Raw genomic sequence first — 18,508 nt, forward strand, 5'->3', positions numbered from 1 at the left:
TGTGGTTACAGGGTTAATTCTGTGTGGTTAAGGGTTAATTCTGTGTGGTTACAGGGTTAATTCTGTGTGGTTACAGGGTTAATTCTGTGTGGTTACAGAGTTAATTCTGTGTGGTTACAGGGTTAATTCTGTGTGGTTACAGGGTTAATTCTGTGTGGTTACAGGGTTAATTCTGTGTGGTTACAGGGTTAATTCTGTGTGGTTACAGGGTTAATTCTGTGTATTTGGTTAATTCTGTGTGGTTACATAGTTAATTCTGTGTGGTTACAGGGTTAATTCAATTCTGTGTGGTTACAGGGTTAATTCTGTGTGGTTACAGGGTTAATTCTGTGTATTTACAGAGTTAATTCTGTGTGGTTACAGAGTTAATTCTGTGTGGTTACAGGGTTAATTCTGTGTGGTTACAGGGTTAATTCTGTGTGGTTACAGGGTTAATTCTGTGTGGTTACAGGGTTAATTCTGTGTGGTTACAGGGTTAATTCTGTGTGGTTACAGGGTTAATTCTGTGTGGTTACAGGGTTAATTCAGTTCTGTGTGGTTACAGGGTTAATTCTGTGTGGTTACATGGTTAATTCTGTGTGGTTACAGGGTTAATTATGTGTGGTTACAGGGTTAATTCTGTTTGGTTACAGGGTTAATTCTGTGTGGTTACAGGGTTAATTCTGTGTGGTTACAGGGTTAATTCTGTGTGGTTTACAGGGTTAATTCTGTGTGGTTACAGGGTTAATTCTGTGTGGTTACAGGGTTAATTCTGTGTGGTTACAGGGTTAATTCTGTGTGGTTACAGGGTTAATTCTGTGTGGTTACAGGGTTAATTCTGTGTGGTTACAGGGTTAATTCTGTGTGGTTACAGGGTTAATTCTGTGTGGTTACAGGGTTAATTCTGTGTGGTTACAGGGTTAATTCTGTGTGGTTACAGAGTTAATTCTGTGTGGTTACAGGGTTAATTCTGTGTGGTTACAGGGTTAATTCTGTGTGGTTACAGGGTTAATTCTGTGTGGTTACAGGGTTAATTCTGTGTGGTTACAGGGTTAATTCTGTGTGGTTACAGGGTTAATTCTGTGTGGTTACAGGGTTAATTCTGTGTGGTTACAGAGTTAATTCTGTGTGGTTACAGGGTTAATTCTGTGTGGTTACAGGGTTAATTCTGTGTGGTTACAGGGTTAATTCTGTGTGTGGTTACAGAGTTAATTCTGTGTGGTTACAGGGTTAATTCTGTGTGGTTACAGGGTTAATTCTGTGTGGTTACAGGGTTAATTCTGTGTGGTTACAGGGTTAATTCTGTGTGGTTACAGGGTTAATTCTGTGTGGTTACAGGGTTAATTCTGTGTGGTTACAGGGTTAATTCTGTGTGGTTACAGGGTTAATTCTGTGTGGTGGTTAATTCTGTGTGGTTACAGGGTTAATTCTGTGTGGTTACAGGGTTAATTCTGTGTGGTTACAGGGTTAATTCTGTGTGGTTACAGGGTTAATTCTGTGTGGTTACATGGTTAATTCTGTGTGGTTACAGGGTTAATTCTGTGTGGTTACAGGGTTAATTCAATTCTGTGTGGTTACAGGGTTAATTCTGTGTGGTTACAGGGTTAATTCTGTGTGGTTACAGGGTTAATTCTGTGTGGTTACAGGGTTAATTCTGTGTGGTTACAGGGTTAATTCTGTGTGGTTACAGGGTTAATTCTGTGTGGTTACAGGGTTAATTCTGTGTGGTTACAGGGTTAATTCTGTGTGGTTACAGGGTTAATTCTGTGTGGTTACAGGGTTAATTCTGTGTGGTTACAGGGTTAATTCTGTGTGGTTACAGGTTAATTCTGTGTGGTTACATAGTTAATTCTGTGTGGTTACACATTCTGTGTGGTTACATAGTTAATTCTGTGTGGTTACAGGGTTAATTCTGTGTGGTTACAGGGTTAATTCTGTGTGGTTACATGGTTAATTCTGTGTGGTTACATAGTTAATTATGTGTGTTTACAGGGTTAATTCTGTGTGGTTACAGGGTTAATTCTGTGTGGTTACAGGGTTAATTCTGTGTGGTTACAGGGTTAATTATGTGTGGTTACAGGGTTAATTCTGTGTGGTTACAGGGTTAATTCTGTGTGGTTACAGGGTTAATTCTGTGTGGTTACAGGGTTAATTCTGTGTGGTTACAGGGTTAATTCTGTGTGGTTACAGGGTTAATTCTGTGTGGTTACAGGGTTAATTCTGTGTGGTTACAGGGTTAATTCTGTGTGTTTACAGGGTTAATTCTGTGTGGTTACAGGGTTAATTCTGTGTGGTTACAGGGTTAATTCTGTGTGGTTACAGGGTTAATTCTGTGTGGTTACAGGGTTAATTCTGTGTGGTTACAGAGTTAATTCTGTGTGGTTACAGGGTTAATTCTGTGTGGTTACAGGGTTAATTCTGTGTGGTTACAGAGTTAATTCTGTGTGGTTACAGGGTTAATTCTGTGTGGTTACAGGGTTAATTCTGTGTGGTTACAGGGTTAATTCTGTGTGGTTACAGGGTTAATTCTGTGTGGTTACAGGGTTAATTCTGTGTGGTTACAGGGTTAATTCTGTGTGGTTACAGGGTTAATTCTGTGTGGTTACAGGGTTAATTCTGTGTGGTTACAGGGTTAATTCTGTGTGGTTACAGGGTTAATTCTGTGTGGTTACAGGGTTAATTCTGTGTGGTTACAGGGTTAATTCTGTGTGGTTACAGGGTTAATTCTGTGTGGTTACAGGGTTAATTCTGTGTGGTTACAGGGTTAATTCTGTGTGGTTACAGGGTTAATTCTGTGTGGTTACAGGGTTAATTCTGTGTATTTACAGGTTAATTCTGTGTGGTTACAGGGTTAATTCTGTGTGGTTACAGGGTTAATTCTGTGTGGTTACAGGGTTAATTCTGTGTGGTTACAGGGTTAATTCTGTGTGGTTACAGGGTTAATTCTGTGTGGTTACAGGGTTAATTCTGTGTGGTTACAGAGTTAATTCTGTGTGGTTACAGGGTTAATTTTGTGTGGTTACAGGGTTAATTCTGTGTGGTTACAGGGTTAATTCTGTGTGGTTACAGGGTTAATTCTGTGTGGTTACAGGGTTAATTCTGTGTATTTACAGAGTTAATTCTGTGTGGTTACATAGTTAATTCTGTGTGGTTACAGGGTTAATTCAATTCTGTGTGGTTACAGGGTTAATTCTGTGTGGTTACAGGGTTACAGGGTTAATTCTGTGTGGTTACAGGGTTAATTCTGTGTGGTTACAGGGTTAGTTCTGTGTGGTTACATAGTTAATTCTGTGTGGTTACAGGGTTAATTCAATTCTGTGTGGTTACAGGGTTAATTCTGTGTGGTTACATGGTTAATTCTGTGTGGTTACATAGTTAATTATGTGTGTTTACAGGGTTAATTCTGTGTGGTTACAGGGTTAATTCTGTGTGGTTACAGGGTTAATTCTGTGTGGTTACAGGGTTAATTCTGTGTGGTTACAGGGTTAATTCTGTGTGGTTACAGGGTTAATTCTGTGTGGTTACAGGGTTAATTCTGTGTGGTTACAGGGTTAATTCTGTGTGGTTACAGGGTTAATTCTGTGTGGTTACAGGGTTAATTCTGTGTGGTTACAGGGTTAATTCTGTGTGGTTACAGGGTTAATTCTGTGTGGTTACAGGGTTAATTCTGTGTGGTTACAGGGTTAATTCTGTGTGGTTACAGAGTTAATTCTATGTGGCTACAGGGTTAATTCTGTGTGGTTACAGGGTTAATTCTGTGTGGTTACAGGGTTAATTCTGTGTGGTTACAGGGTTAATTCTGTGTGGTTACAGGGTTAATTCTGTGTGGTTACAGAGTTAATTCTGTGTGGTTACAGGGTTAATTCTGTGTGTTACAGGGTTACAATTCTGTGTGGTTACAGGGTTAATTCTGTGTGGTTACAGGGTTAATTCTGTGTGGTTACAGGGTTAATTCTGTGTGGTTACAGGGTTAATTCTGTGTGGTTACAGGGTTAATTCTGTGTGGTTACAGGGTTAATTCTGTGTGGTTACAGGGTTAATTCTGTGTGGTTACAGGGTTAATTCTGTGTGGTTACAGGGTTAATTCTGTGTGGTTACAGGGTTAATTCTGTGTGGTTACAGGGTTAATTCTGTGTGGTTACAGGGTTAATTCTGTGTGGTTACAGGGTTAATTCTGTGTGGTTACAGGGTTAATTCTGTGTGGTTACAGGGTTAATTCTGTGTGGTTACAGGGTTAATTCTGTGTGGTTACAGGGTTAATTCTGTGTGGTTACAGGGTTAATTCTGTGTGGTTACAGGGTTAATTCTGTGTGGTTACAGGGTTAATTCTGTGTGGTTACAGGGTTAATTCTGTGTGGTTACAGGGTTAATTCTGTGTGGTTACAGGGTTAATTCTGTGTGGTTACAGGGTTAATTCTGTGTGGTTACAGAGTTAATTCTGTGTGGTTACAGGGTTAATTCTGTGTGGTTACAGGGTTAATTCTGTGTGGTTACAGGGTTAATTCTGTGTGGTTACAGGGTTAATTCTGTGTGGTTACAGGGTTAATTCTGTGTGGTTACAGGGTTAATTCTGTGTGGTTACAGAGTTAATTCTGTGTGGTTACAGGGTTAATTCTGTGTGGTTACAGGGTTAATTCTGTGTGGTTACAGGGGTTACAGGGTTAATTCTGTGTGGTTACAGAGCTAATTCTGTGTGGTTACAGGGTTAATTCTGTGTGTTTACAGGGTTAATTCTGTGTGGTTACAGGGTTAATTCAATTCTTTGTGGTTACAGGGTTAATTCTGTGTGGTTACAGGGTTAATTCTGTGTGGTTACAGGGTTAATTCTGTGTGGTTACAGGGTTAATTCTGTGTGTTTACAGGGTTGATTCTGTGTGGTTACATGGTTAATTCTGTGTGGTTACAGAGTTAATTCTGTGTGGTTAAATAGTTAATTCTGTGTGGTTACAGGGTTAATTCAGTTCTGTGTGGTTACAGGGTTAATTCTGTGTGGTTACATGGTTAATTCTGTGTGGTTACAGGGTTAATTCTGTGTGGTTACAGGGTTAATTCTGTGTGGTTACAGGGTTAATTCTGTGTGGTTACAGGGTTAATTCTGTGTGGTTACATAGTTAATTATGTGTGTTTACAGGGTTAATTCTGTGTGGTTACAGGGTTAATTCTGTGTGGTTACAGGGTTAATTCTGTGTGGTTACAGGGTTAATTCTGTGTGGTTACAGGGTTAATTCTGTGTGGTTACAGGGTTAATTCTGTGTGGTTACAGGGTTAATTCTGTGTGTTTACAGGCTAATTCTGTGTGGTTACAGGGTTAATTCTGTGTGGTTACAGGGTTAATTCTGTGTGGTTACAGGGTTAATTCTGTGTGGTTACAGAGTTAATTCTGTGTGGTTACAGAGTTAATTCTGTGTGGTTACAGGGTTAATTCTGTGTGGTTACAGGGTTAATTCTGTGTGGTTACAGGGTTAATTCTGTGTTGGTTAATTCTGTGGGTTACAGGGTTAATTCTGTGTGGTTACAGGGTTAATTCTGTGTGGTTACAGGGTTAATTCTGTGTGGTTACAGGGTTAATTCTGTGTGGTTACAGGGTTAATTCTGTGTGGTTACAGGGTTAATTCTGTGTGGTTACAGGGTTAATTCTGTTGGTTACAGGGTTAATTCTGTGTGGTTACAGGGTTAATTCTGTGTGGTTACAGGGTTAATTCTGTGTGGTTACAGGGTTAATTCTGTGTGGTTACAGAGCTAATTCTGTGTGGTTACAGGGTTAATTTTGTGTGGTTACAGGGTTAATTCTGTGTGGTTACAGGGTTAATTCTGTGTGGTTACAGGGTTAATTCTGTGTGGTTACAGGGTTAATTCTGTGTATTTACAGAGTTAATTCTGTGTGGTTACATAGTTAATTCTGTGTGGTTACAGGGTTAATTCAATTCTGTGTGGTTACAGGGTTAATTCTGTGTGGTTACAGGGTTAATTCTGTGTGGTTACAGGGTTAATTCTGTGTGGTTACAGGGTTAATTCTGTGTGGTTACAGGGTTAATTCTGTGTGGTTACAGGGTTAATTCTGTGTGGTTACAGGGTTAATTCTGTGTGGTTACAGGGTTAATTCTGTGTGGTTACAGAGTTACTGTGTGGTTACAGGGGTTAATTCTGTGTGGTTACAGGGTTAATTCTGTGTGGTTACAGGGTTAATTCTGTGTGGTTACAGGGTTAATTCTGTGTGGTTACAGGGTTAATTCTGTGTGGTTACAGGGTTAATTCTGTGTGGTTACAGGGTTAATTCTGTGTGGTTACAGGGTTAATTCTGTGTGGTTACAGGGTTAATTCTGTGTGGTTACAGGGTTAATTCTGTGTGGTTACAGAGTTAATTCTGTGTGGTTACATAGTTAATTCTGTGTGGTTACAGGGTTAATTCTGTGTGGTTACAGGGTTAATTCTGTGTGGTTACAGGGTTAATTCTGTGTGGTTACAGGGTTAATTCTGTGTGGTTACAGGGTTAATTCTGTGTGGTTACAGGGTTAATTCTGTGTGGTTACAGGGTTAATTCTGTGTGGTTACAGGGTTAATTCTGTGTGGTTACAGGGTTAATTCTGTGTGGTTACAGGGTTAATTCTGTGTGGTTACAGGGTTAATTCTGTGTGGTTACAGGGTTAATTCTGTGTGGTTACAGGGTTAATTCTGTGTGTTTACAGGGTTAATTCTGTGTGGTTACAGGGTTAATTCTGTGTGGTTACAGAGTTAATTCTGTGTGGTTACAGGGTTAATTCTGTGTGGTTACAGGGTTAATTCTGTGTGGTTACAGGGTTAATTCTGTGTGGTTACAGGGTTAATTCTGTGTGGTTACAGGGTTAATTCTGTGTGGTTACAGGGTTAATTCTGTGTGGTTACAGGGTTAATTCTGTGTGGTTACAGGGTTAATTCAATTCTGTGTGGTTACAGGGTTAATTCTGTGTGGTTACAGGGTTAATTCTGTGTGGTTACAGGGTTAATTCTGTGTGGTTACAGGGTTAATTCTGTGTGGTTACAGGGTTAATTCTGTGTGGTTACAGGTTAATTCTGTGTGGTTACAGGGTTAAATTCTGTGTGGTTACAGGGTTAATTCTGTGTGGTTACAGGGTTAATTCTGTGTGGTTACAGGGTTAATTCTGTGTGGTTACAGGGTTAATTCTGTGTGGTTACAGGGTTAATTCTGTGTGGTTACATAGTTAATTCTGTGTGGTTACAGGGTTAATTCTGTGTGGTTACAGGGTTAATTCTGTGTGGTTACAGGGTTAATTAATTCTGTGTGGTTACAGGGTTAATTCTGTGTGGTTACAGGGTTAATTCTGTGTGGTTACAGGGTTAATTCTGTGTGGTTACAGGTTAATTCTGTGTGGTTACAGGGTTAATTCTGTGTGGTTACAGGGTTAATTCTGTGTGGTTACAGGGTTAATTCTGTGTGGTTACAGGGTTAATTCTGTGTGGTTACAGGGTTAATTCTGTGTGGTTACAGGGTTAATTCTGTGTGGTTACAGGGTTAATTCTGTGTGGTTACAGAGTTAATTCTGTGTGGTTACAGGGTTAATTCTGTGTGGTTACAGGGTTAATTCTGTGTGGTTACAGGGGTTACAGGGTTAATTCTGTGTGGTTACAGGGTTAATTCTGTGTGGTTACAGGGTTAATTCTGTGTGGTTACAGGGTTAATTCTGTGTGGTTACAGGGTTAATTCTGTGTGGTTACAGGGTTAATTCTGTGTGGTTACAGGGTTAATTCTGTGTGGTTACAGGGTTAATTCTGTGTGGTTACAGGGTTAATTCTGTGTGGTTACAGGGTTAATTCTGTGTGGTTACAGGGTTAATTCTGTGTGGTTACAGAGTTAATTCTGTGTGGTTACAGGGTTAATTCTGTGTGGTTACAGGGTTAATTCTGTGTGGTTACAGGGTTAATTCTGTGTGGTTACAGGGTTAATTTTGTGTGGTTACAGGGTTAATTCTGTGTGGTTACAGGGTTGATTCTGTGTGGTTACAGGGTTAATTCTGTGTGGTTACAGGGTTAATTCTGTGTATTTACAGAGTTAATTCTGTGTGGTTACATAGTTAATTCTGTGTGGTTACAGGGTTAATTCAATTCTGTGTGGTTACAGGGTTAATTCTGTGTGGTTACAGGGTTAATTCTGTGTGGTTACAGGGTTAATTCTGTGTGGTTACAGGGTTAATTCTGTGTGGTTACAGGGTTAATTCTGTGTGGTTACAGGGTTAATTCTGTGTGGTTACAGGGTTAATTCTGTGTGGTTACAGGTTAATTCTGTGTGGTTACAGGGTTAATTCTGTGTGGTTACAGGGTTAATTCTGTGTGGTTACAGGGTTAATTCTGTGTGGTTACAGGGTTAATTCTGTGTGGTTACAGGGTTAATTCTGTGTGGTTACAGAGTTAATTCTGTGTGGTTACAGGGTTAATTCTGTGTGGTTACAGGGTTAATTCTGTGTGGTTACAGGGTTAATTCTGTGTGGTTACAGGGTTAATTCTGTGTGGTTACAGGGTTAATTCTGTGTGGTTACAGAGTTAATTCTGTGTGGTTACATAGTTAATTCTGTGTGGTTACAGGGTTAATTCAATTCTGTGTGGTTACAGGGTTAATTCTGTGTGGTTACAGGGTTAATTCTGTGTGGTTACAGGGTTAATTCTGTGGTTACAGGGTTAATTCTGTGTGGTTACAGGGTTAATTCTGTGTGGTTACAGGGTTAATTTTGTGTGGTTACAGGGTTAATTCTGTGTGGTTACAGGGTTAATTCTGTGTGGTTACAGAGTTAATTCTGTGTGGTTACAGGGTTAATTCTGTGTGGTTACAGGGTTAATTCTGTGTGGTTACAGGGTTAATTCTGTGTGGTTACAGGGTTAATTCTGTGTGGTTACAGGGTTAATTCTGTATGGTTACAGAGCTAATTCTGTGTGGTTACAGGGTTAATTCTGTGTGGTTACAGGGTTAATTCTGTGTGGTTACAGGGTTGATTCTGTGTGGTTACAGGGTTAATTCTGTGTGGTTACAGGGTTAATTCTGTGTGGTTACAGGGTTAATTCTGTGTGGTTACAGGGTTAATTCTGTGTGGTTACAGGGTTAATTCAATTCTGTGTGGTTACAGGGTTAATTCTGTGTGGTTACAGGGTTAATTCTGTGTGGTTACAGGGTTAATTCTGTGTGGTTACAGGGTTAATTCTGTGTGGTTACAGGGTTAATTCTGTGTGGTTACATGGTTAATTCTGTGTGGTTACAGGGTTAATTCTGTGTGGTTACAGGGTTAATTCTGTGTGGTTACAGGGTTAATTCTGTGTGGTTACAGGGTTAATTCTGTGTGGTTACAGGGTTAATTCTGTGTGGTTACAGGGTTAATTCTGTGTGGTTACATAGTTAATTCTGTGTGGTTACAGGGTTAAGGGTTAATTCTGTGTGGTTACAGGGTTAATTCTGTGTGGTTACAGGGTTAATTCTGTGTGGTTACAGGGTTAATTCTGTGTGGTTACAGGGTTAATTCTGTGTGGTTACAGGGTTAATTCTGTGTGGTTACAGGGTTAATTCTGTGTGGTTACAGGGTTAATTCTGTGTGGTTACAGGGTTAATTCTGTGTGGTTACAGGGTTAATTCTGTGTGGTTACAGGGTTAATTCTGTGTGGTTACAGGGTTAATTCTGTGTGGTTACAGGGTTAATTCTGTGTGGTTACAGGGTTAATTCTGTGTGGTTACAGAGTTAATTCTGTGTGGTTACAGGGTTAATTCTGTGTGGTTACAGGGTTAATTCTGTGTGGTTACAGAGGTTAATTCTGTGTGGTTACAGGGTTAATTCTGTGTGGTTACAGGGTTAATTCTGTGTGGTTACAGGGTTAATTCTGTGTGGTTACAGGGTTAATTCTGTGTGGTTACAGGGTTAATTCTGTGTGGTTACAGGGTTAATTCTGTGTGGTTACAGGGTTAATTCTGTGTGGTTACAGGGTTAATTCTGTGTGGTTACAGGGTTAATTCTGTGTGGTTACAGGTTACAGTGGTTAATTCTGTGTGGTTACAGGGTTAATTCTGTGTGGTTACAGGGTTAATTCTGTGTGGTTACAGGGTTAATTCTGTGTGGTTACAGGGTTAATTCTGTGTGGTTACAGGGTTAATTCTGTGTGGTTACAGGGTTAATTCTGTGTGGTTACAGGGTTAATTCTGTGTGTTAATTCTGTGTGGTTACAGGGTTAATTCTGTGTGGTTACAGGGTTAATTCTGTGTGGTTACAGGGTTAATTCTGTGTGGTTACAGGGTTAATTCTGTGTGGTTACAGGGTTAATTCTGTGTGGTTACAGGGTTAATTCTGTGTGGTTACAGGGTTAATTCTGTGTGGTTACAGGGTTAATTCTGTGTGGTTACAGGGTTAATTCTGTGTGGTTACAGGGTTAATTCTGTGTGGTTACAGGGTTAATTCTGTGTGGTTACAGGGTTAATTCTGTGTGGTTACAGGTTAATTCTGTGTGGTTACAGGGTTAATTCTGTGTGGTTACAGGGTTAATTCTTCTGTGTGGTTACAGGGTTAATTCTGTGTGGTTACAGGGTTAATTCTGTGTGGTTACAGGGTTAATTCTGTGTGGTTACAGGGTTAATTCAATTCTGTGTGGTTACAGGGTTAATTCTGTGTGGTTACAGGGTTAATTCTGTGTGGTTACAGGGTTAATTCAATTCTGTGTGGTTACAGGGTTAATTCTGTGTGGTTACATGGTTAATTCTGTGTGGTTACATAGTTAATTATGTGTGTTTACAGGGTTAATTCTGTGTGGTTACAGGGTTAATTCTGTGTGGTTACAGGGTTTATTCTGTGTGGTTACAGGGTTAATTATGTGTGGTTACAGGGTTAATTATGCGTGGTTACAGAGTTAATTCTGTGTGGCTACAGGGTTAATTCTGTGTAGTTACAGGGTTGATTCTGTGTGGTTACAGGGTTAATTCTGTGTGGTTACAGGGTTAATTCTGTGTGGTTGCAGGGTTAATTCTGTGTGTTTACAGGCTAATTCTGTGTGGTTACAGGGTTAATTCTGTGTGTTTACATGGTTAATTCTGTGTGGTTACATAGTTAATTATGTGTGTTTACAGGGTTAATTCTGTGTGGTTACAGGGTTAATTCTGTGTGGTTACAGAGTTAATTCTGTGTGGTTACAGAGCGAATTCTGTGTGGTTACATAATTAATTCTGTGTGGTTACACGGTTAGTTGTGTGTGGTTACATAGTTAATTCTGTGTGGTTACAGGGTTAATTGTGTGTGGTTACAGAGTTAATTCTGTGTGGTTACAGGGTTAATTCTGTGTGGTTACAGGGTTAATTCTGTGTGGTTACAGGGTTAATTCTGTGTGGTTACAGGGTTAATTCTGTGTGGTTACAGGGTTAATTCTGTGTGGTTACAGGGTTAATTCTGTGTGGTTACAGGGTTAATTCTGTGTGGTTACAGGGTTAATTCTGTGTGTTACAGGGTTAATTCTGTGTGGTTACAGGGTTAATTCTGTGTGGTTACAGGGTTAATTCTGTGTGGTTACAGGGTTAATTCTGTGTGGTTACAGGGTTAATTCTGTGTGGTTACAGGGTTAATTCTGTGTGGTTACAGGGTTAATTCTGTGTGGTTACAGGGTTAATTCTGTGTGGTTACAGAGTTAATTCTGTGTGGTTACAGGGTTAATTATGTGTGGTTACAGGGTTAATTCTGTGTGGTTACAGGGTTAATTCTGTGTGGTTACAGGGTTAATTCTGTGTGGTTACAGGGTTAATTCTGTGTATTTACAGAGTTAATTCTGTGTGGTTACATAGTTAATTCTGTGTGGTTACAGGGTTAATTCAATTCTGTGTGGTTACAGGGTTAATTCTGTGTGGTTACAGGGTTAATTCTGTGTGGTTGTGTGGTTACAGGGTTAATTCTGTGTGGTTACAGGGTTAATTCTGTGTGGTTACATAGTTAATTCTGTGTGGTTACAGGGTTAATTCTGTGTGGTTACAGGGTTAATTCTGTGTGGTTACATGGTTAATTCTGTGTGGTTACAGGGTTAAATTGTGGTTGTTAATTCTGTGTGGTTACAGGGTTTATTCTGTGTGGTTACAGGGTTAATTCTGTGTGGTTACAGGGTTAATTATGTGTGGTTACAGAGTTAATTCTATGTGGCTACAGGGTTAACTCTGTGTGGTTACAGGGTTAATTCTGTGTGGTTACAGGGTTAATTCTGTGTGATTACAGGGTTAATTCTGTGTGGTTACAGGGTTAATTCTGTGTGGTTACAGAGTTAATTCTGTGTGGTTACATAATTAATTATGTGTGGTTACAGGGTTAATTCTGTGTGGTTACAGGGTTAATTCTGTGTGGTTACAGGGTTAATTCTGTGTGGTTACAGGGTTAATTCTGTGTATTTACAGAGTTAATTCTGTGTGGTTACATAGTTAATTCTGTGTGGTTACAGGGTTAATTCTGTGTGGTTACAGGGTTAATTCTGTGTGGTTACAGGGTTAATTCTGTGTGGTTACAGGGTTAATTCTGTGTGGTTACAGGGTTAATTCTGTGTGGTTACATAGTTAATTCTGTGTGGTTACAGGGTTAATTCAATTCTGTGTGGTTACAGGGTTAATTCTGTGTGGTTACAGGGTTAATTCTGTGTGGTTACAGGGTTAATTCTGTGTGGTTACAGGGTTAATTCTGTGTGGTTACAGGGTTAATTCTGTGTGGTTACAGAGTTAATTCTGTGTGGTTACAGGGTTAATTCTGTGTGGTTACAGGGTTAATTCTGTGTGGTTACAGGGTTAATTCTGTGTGGTTACAGGGTTAATTCTGTGTGGTTACAGGGTTAATTCTGTGTGGTTACAGGGTTAAATGGTTACAGAGCTAATTCTGTGTGGTTACATGGTTAATTTTGTGTGGTTACAGGGTTAATTCTGTGTGGTTACAGGGTTAATTCTGTGTGGTTACAGGGTTAATTCTGTGTGGTTACAGGGTTAATTCTGTGTATTTACAGAGTTAATTCTGTGTATTTACAGAGTTAATTCTGTGTGGTTACAGGGTTAATTATGTGTGGTTACAGGGTTAATTCTGTGTGGTTACAGGGTTAATTCTGTGTGGTTACAGGGTTAATTCTGTGTGGTTACAGGGTTAATTCTGTGTGGTTACAGGGTTAATTCTGTGTCTGTGTGGTTACAGGGTTAATTCTGTGTGGTTACAGGGTTAATTCTGTGTGGTTACATGGTTAATTCTGTGTGGTTACATAGGGTTAATTCTGTGTGGTTACAGGGTTAATTCTGTGTGGTTACAGAGTTAATTCTGTGTGGTTACAGGGTTAATTCTGTGTGGTTACAGGGTTAATTCTGTGTGGTTACAGGGTTAATTCTGTGTGGTTACAGGGTTAATTCTGTGTGGTTACAGGGTTAATTCTGTGTGGTTACAGGGTTAATTCTGTGTGGTTACAGGGTTAATTCTGTGTGGTTACAGGGTTAATTCTGTGTGGTTACAGAGTTAATTCTGTGTGGTTACATAGTTAATTCTGTGTGGTTACAGGGTTAATTCTGTGTGGTTACAGGGTTAATTCTGTGTGGTTACAGGGTTAATTCTGTGTGGTTACAGGGTTAATTCTGTGTGGTTACAGGGTTAATTCTGTGTGGTTACAGGGTTAATTCTGTGTGGTTACAGGGTTAATTCTGTGTGGTTACAGGGTTAATTCTGTGTGGTTACAGGGTTAATTCTGTGTATTTACAGAGTTAATTCTGTGTGGTTACATAGTTAATTCTGTGTGGTTACAGGGTTAATTCAATTCTGTGTGGTTACAGGGTTAATTCTGTGTGGTTACAGGGTTAATTCTGTATGGTTACAGAGCTAATTCTGTGTGGTTACAGGGTTAATTTTGTGTGGTTACAGGGTTAATTCTGTGTGGTTACAGGGTTAATTCTGTGTGGTTACAGGGTTAATTCTGTGTGGTTACAGGGTTAATTCTGTGTATTTACAGAGTTAATTCTGTGTGGTTACAGAGTTAATTCTGTGTGGTTACAGGGTTAATTCTGTGTGGTTACAGGGTTAATTCTGTGTGGTTACAGGGTTAATTCTGTGTGGTTACAGGGTTAATTCTGTGTGGTTACAGGGTTAATTCTGTGTGGTTACAGGGTTAATTCTGTGTGGTTACAGAGTTAATTCTGTGTGGTTACAGGGTTAATTCTGTGTGGTTACAGGGTTAATTCTGTGTGGTTACAGGGTTAATTCTGTGTGGTTACATAGTTAATTCTGTGTGGTTACAGGGTTAATTCTGTGTGGTTACAGGGTTAATTCTGTGTGGTTACAGGGTTATTCTGTGTGGTTACAGGGTTAATTCTGTGTGGTTACAGGGTTAATTCTGTGTGGTTACAGGGTTAATTACAGGGTTAATTCTGTGTGGTTACAGGGTTAATTCTGTGTGGTTACAGGGTTAATTCTGTGTGGTTACAGGGTTAATTCTGTGTGGTTACAGGGTTAATTCTGTGTGGTTACAGGGTTAATTCTGTGTGGTTACAGGGTTAATTCTGTGTGGTTACAGGGTTAATTCTGTGTGGTTACAGGGTTAATTCTGTGTGGTTACAGGGTTAATTCTGTGTGGTTACAGGGTTAATTCTGTGTGGTTACAGGGTTAATTCTGTGTGGTTACAGGGTTAATTCTGTGTGGTTACAGGGTTAATTCTGTGTGGTTACATAGTTAATTCTGTGTGGTTACAGGGTTAATTCTGTGTGGTTACAGGGTTAATTCTGTGTGGTTACAGAGTTAATTCTGTGTATTTACAGAGTTAATTCTGTGTATTTACAGAGTTAATTCTGTGTGGTTACAGGGTTAATTATGTGTGGTTACAGGGTTAATTCTGTGTGGTTACAGGGTTAATTCTGTGTGGTTACAGGGTTAATTCTGTGTGGTTACAGGGTTAATTCTGTGTGGTTACAGGGTTAATTCTGTGTGGTTACAGGGTTAATTCTGTGTGGTTACAGGGTTAATTCTGTGTGGTTACAGGGTTAATTCTGTGTGGTTACAGGGTTAATTCTGTGTGGTTACAGGGTTAATTCTGTGTGGTTACAGAGTTAATTCTGTGTGGTTACAGGGTTAATTCTGTGTGGTTACAGGGTTAATTCTGTATGGTTACAGAGCTAATTCTGTGTGGTTACATGGTTAATTTTGTGTGGTTACAGGGTTAATTCTGTGTGGTTACAGGGTTGATTCTGTGTGGTTACAGGGTTAATTCTGTGTGGTTACAGGGTTAATTCTGTGTATTTACAGAGTTAATTCTGTGTGGTTACATAGTTCATTCTGTGTGGTTACAGGGTTAATTCAATTCTGTGTGGTTACAGGGTTAATTCTGTGTGGTTACAGGGTTAATTCTGTGTGGTTACAGGGTTAATTCTGTGTGGTTACATAGTTAATTCTGTGTGGTTACAGGGTTAATTCTGTGTGGTTACAGGGTTAATTCTGTGTGGTTACAGGGTTAATTCTGTGTGGTTACAGGGTTAATTCTGTGTGGTTACAGGGTTAATTCTGTGTGGTTACAGGGTTAATTCTGTGTGGTTACAGGGTTAATTCTGTGTGGTTACAGGGTTAATTCTGTGTGGTTACAGGGTTAATTCTGTGTGGTTACAGGGTTAATTCTGTGTGGTTACAGGGTTAATTCTGTGTGGTTACAGGGTTAATTCTGTGTGGTTACAGAGTTAATTCTGTGTGGTTACAGGGTTAATTCTGTGTGGTTACAGGGTTAATTCTGTGTGGTTACAGGGTTAATTCTGTGTGGTTACAGGGTTAATTCTGTGTGGTTACAGGGTTAATTCTGTGTGGTTACAGAGTTAATTCTGTGTGGTTACATAGTTAATTCTGTGTGTTTACAGGGTTAATTCTGTGTGGTTACAGGGTTAATTCTGTGTGGTTACAGGGTTAATTCAGTTCTGTGTGGTTACAGGGTTAATTCTGTGTGGTTACAGGGTTAATTCTGTGTGGTTACAGGGTTAATTATGTGTGGTTACAGGGTTAATTCTGTGTGGTTACAGGGTTAATTCTGTGTGGTTACAGGGTTAATTCTGTGTGGTTACAGGGTTAATTCTGTGTGGTTACAGGGTTAATTCTGTGTGGTTACAGGGTTAATTCTGTGTGGTTACAGGGTTAATTCTGTGTGGTTACAGGGTTAATTCTGTGTGGTTACAGGGTTAATTCTGTGTGGTTACAGAGTTAATTCTGTGTGGTTACATAGTTAATTCTGTGTGGTTACAGGGTTAATTCAATTCTGTGTGGTTACAGGGTTAATTCTGTGTGGTTACAGGGTTAATTCTGTGTGGTTACAGGGTTAATTCTGTGTGGTTACAGGGTTAATTCTGTGTGGTTACAGGGTTAATTCTGTGTGGTTACAGGGTTAATTCTGTGTGGTTACAGAGTTAATTCTGTGTGGTTACAGGGTTAATTCTGTGTGGTTACAGGGTTAATTCAATTCTGTGTGGTTACAGGGTTAATTCTGTGTGGTTACAGGGTTAATTCTGTGTGGTTACATAGTTAATTCTGTGTGGTTACAGGGTTAATTCTGTGTGGTTACAGGGTTAATTCTGTGTGGTTACAGGGTTAATTCTGTGTGGTTACAGGGTTAATTCTGTGTGGTTACAGGGTTAATTCTGTGTGGTTACAGAGTTAATTCTGTGTGGTTACAGGGTTAATTCTGTGTGGTTACAGGGTTAATTCTGTATGGTTACAGAGCTAATTCTGTGTGGTTACATGGTTAATTTTGTGTGGTTACAGGGTTAATTCTGTGTGGGGTTAATTCTGTGTGGTTACAGGGTTAATTCTGTGTGGTTACAGGGTTAATTCTGTGTGGTTACATAGTTAATTCTGTGTGGTTACAGGGTTAATTCTGTGTGGTTACAGGGTTAATTCTGTGTGGTTACAGGGTTAATTCTGTGTGGTTACAGGGTTAATTCTGTGTGGTTACAGGGTTAATTCTGTGTGGTTACAGGGTTAATTCTGTGTGGTTACAGGGTTAATTCTGTGTGGTTACAGGGTTAATTCTGTGTGGTTACAGGGTTAATTCTGTGTGGTTACAGGGTTAATTCTGTGTGGTTACAGGGTTAATTCTGTGTGGTTACAGGAGTTAATTCTGTGTGGTTACAGTGGTTAATTCTGTGTGGTTACAGGGTTAATTCAATTCTGTGTGGTTACAGGGTTAATTCTGTGTGGTTACAGGGTTAATTCTGTGTGGTTACAGGGTTAATTCTGTGTGGTTACAGGGTTAATTCTGTGTGGTTACAGAGTTAATTCTGTGTGGTTACAGGGTTAATTCTGTGTGGTTACAGGGTTAATTCTGTGTGGTTACAGGGTTAATTCTGTGTGGTTACAGGGTTAATTCTGTGTGGTTACAGGGTTAATTCTGTGTGGTTACAGGGTTAATTCTGTGTGGTTACAGGGTTAATTCTGTGTGGTTACAGGGTTAATTCTGTGTGGTTACAGAGTTAATTCTGTGTGGTTACAGGGTTAATTCTGTGTGGTTACAGGGTTAATTTCATAGTTAATTCTGTGTGGTTACAGGGTTAATTCTGTGTGGTTACAGGGTTAATTCTGTGTGGTTACAGGGTTAATTCTGTGTGGTTACAGGGTTAATTCTGTGTGGTTACAGGGTTAATTCTGTGTGGTTACAGAGTTAATTCTGTGTGGTTACAGGGTTAATTCTGTGTGGTTACAGAGTTAATTCTGTGTGGTTACAGGGTTAATTCTGTGTGGTTACAGGGTTAATTCTGTATGGTTACAGAGCTAATTCTGTGTGGTTACAGGGTTAATTCTGTGTGGTTACAGGGTTAATTCTGTGTGGTTACAGGGTTAATTCTGTGTGGTTACAGGGTTAATTCTGTGTGGTTACAGGGTTAATTCTGTGTGGTTACAGGGTTAATTCTGTGTGGTTACAGGGTTAATTCTGTGTGGTTACAGGGTTAATTCTGTGTGGTTACAGGGTTAATTCTGTATGGTTACAGAGCTAATTCTGTGTGGTTACAGGGTTAATTTTGTGTGGTTACAGGGTTAATTCTGTGTGGTTACAGGGTTGATTCTGTGTGGTTACAGGGTTAATTCTGTGTGGTTACAGGGTTAATTCTGTGTATTTACAGAGTTAATTCTGTGTGGTTACATAGTTAATTCTGTGTGGTTACAGGGTTAATTCAATTCTGTGTGGTTACAGGGTTAATTCTGTGTGGTTACAGGGTTAATTCTGTGTGGTTACAGGGTTAATTCTGTGTGGTTACATAGTTAATTCTGTGTGGTTACAGGGTTAATTCTGTGTGGTTACAGGGTTAATTCTGTGTGGTTACAGGGTTAATTCTGTGTGGTTACAGAGTTAATTCTGTGTGGTTACAGGGTTAATTCTGTGTGGTTACAGGGTTAATTCTGTGTGGTTACAGGGTTAATTCTGTGTGGTTACAGGGTTAATTCTGTGTGGTTACAGAGTTAATTCTGTGTGGTTACAGGGTTAATTCTGTGTGGTTACAGGGTTAATTCTGTATGGTTACAGAGCTAATTCTGTGTGGTTACATGGTTA

Source organism: Oncorhynchus nerka, linkage group LG2 (assembly GCF_034236695.1).
Source record: "Oncorhynchus nerka isolate Pitt River linkage group LG2, Oner_Uvic_2.0, whole genome shotgun sequence".
NCBI classification, from domain to species: Eukaryota; Metazoa; Chordata; class Actinopteri; order Salmoniformes; family Salmonidae; genus Oncorhynchus; species Oncorhynchus nerka.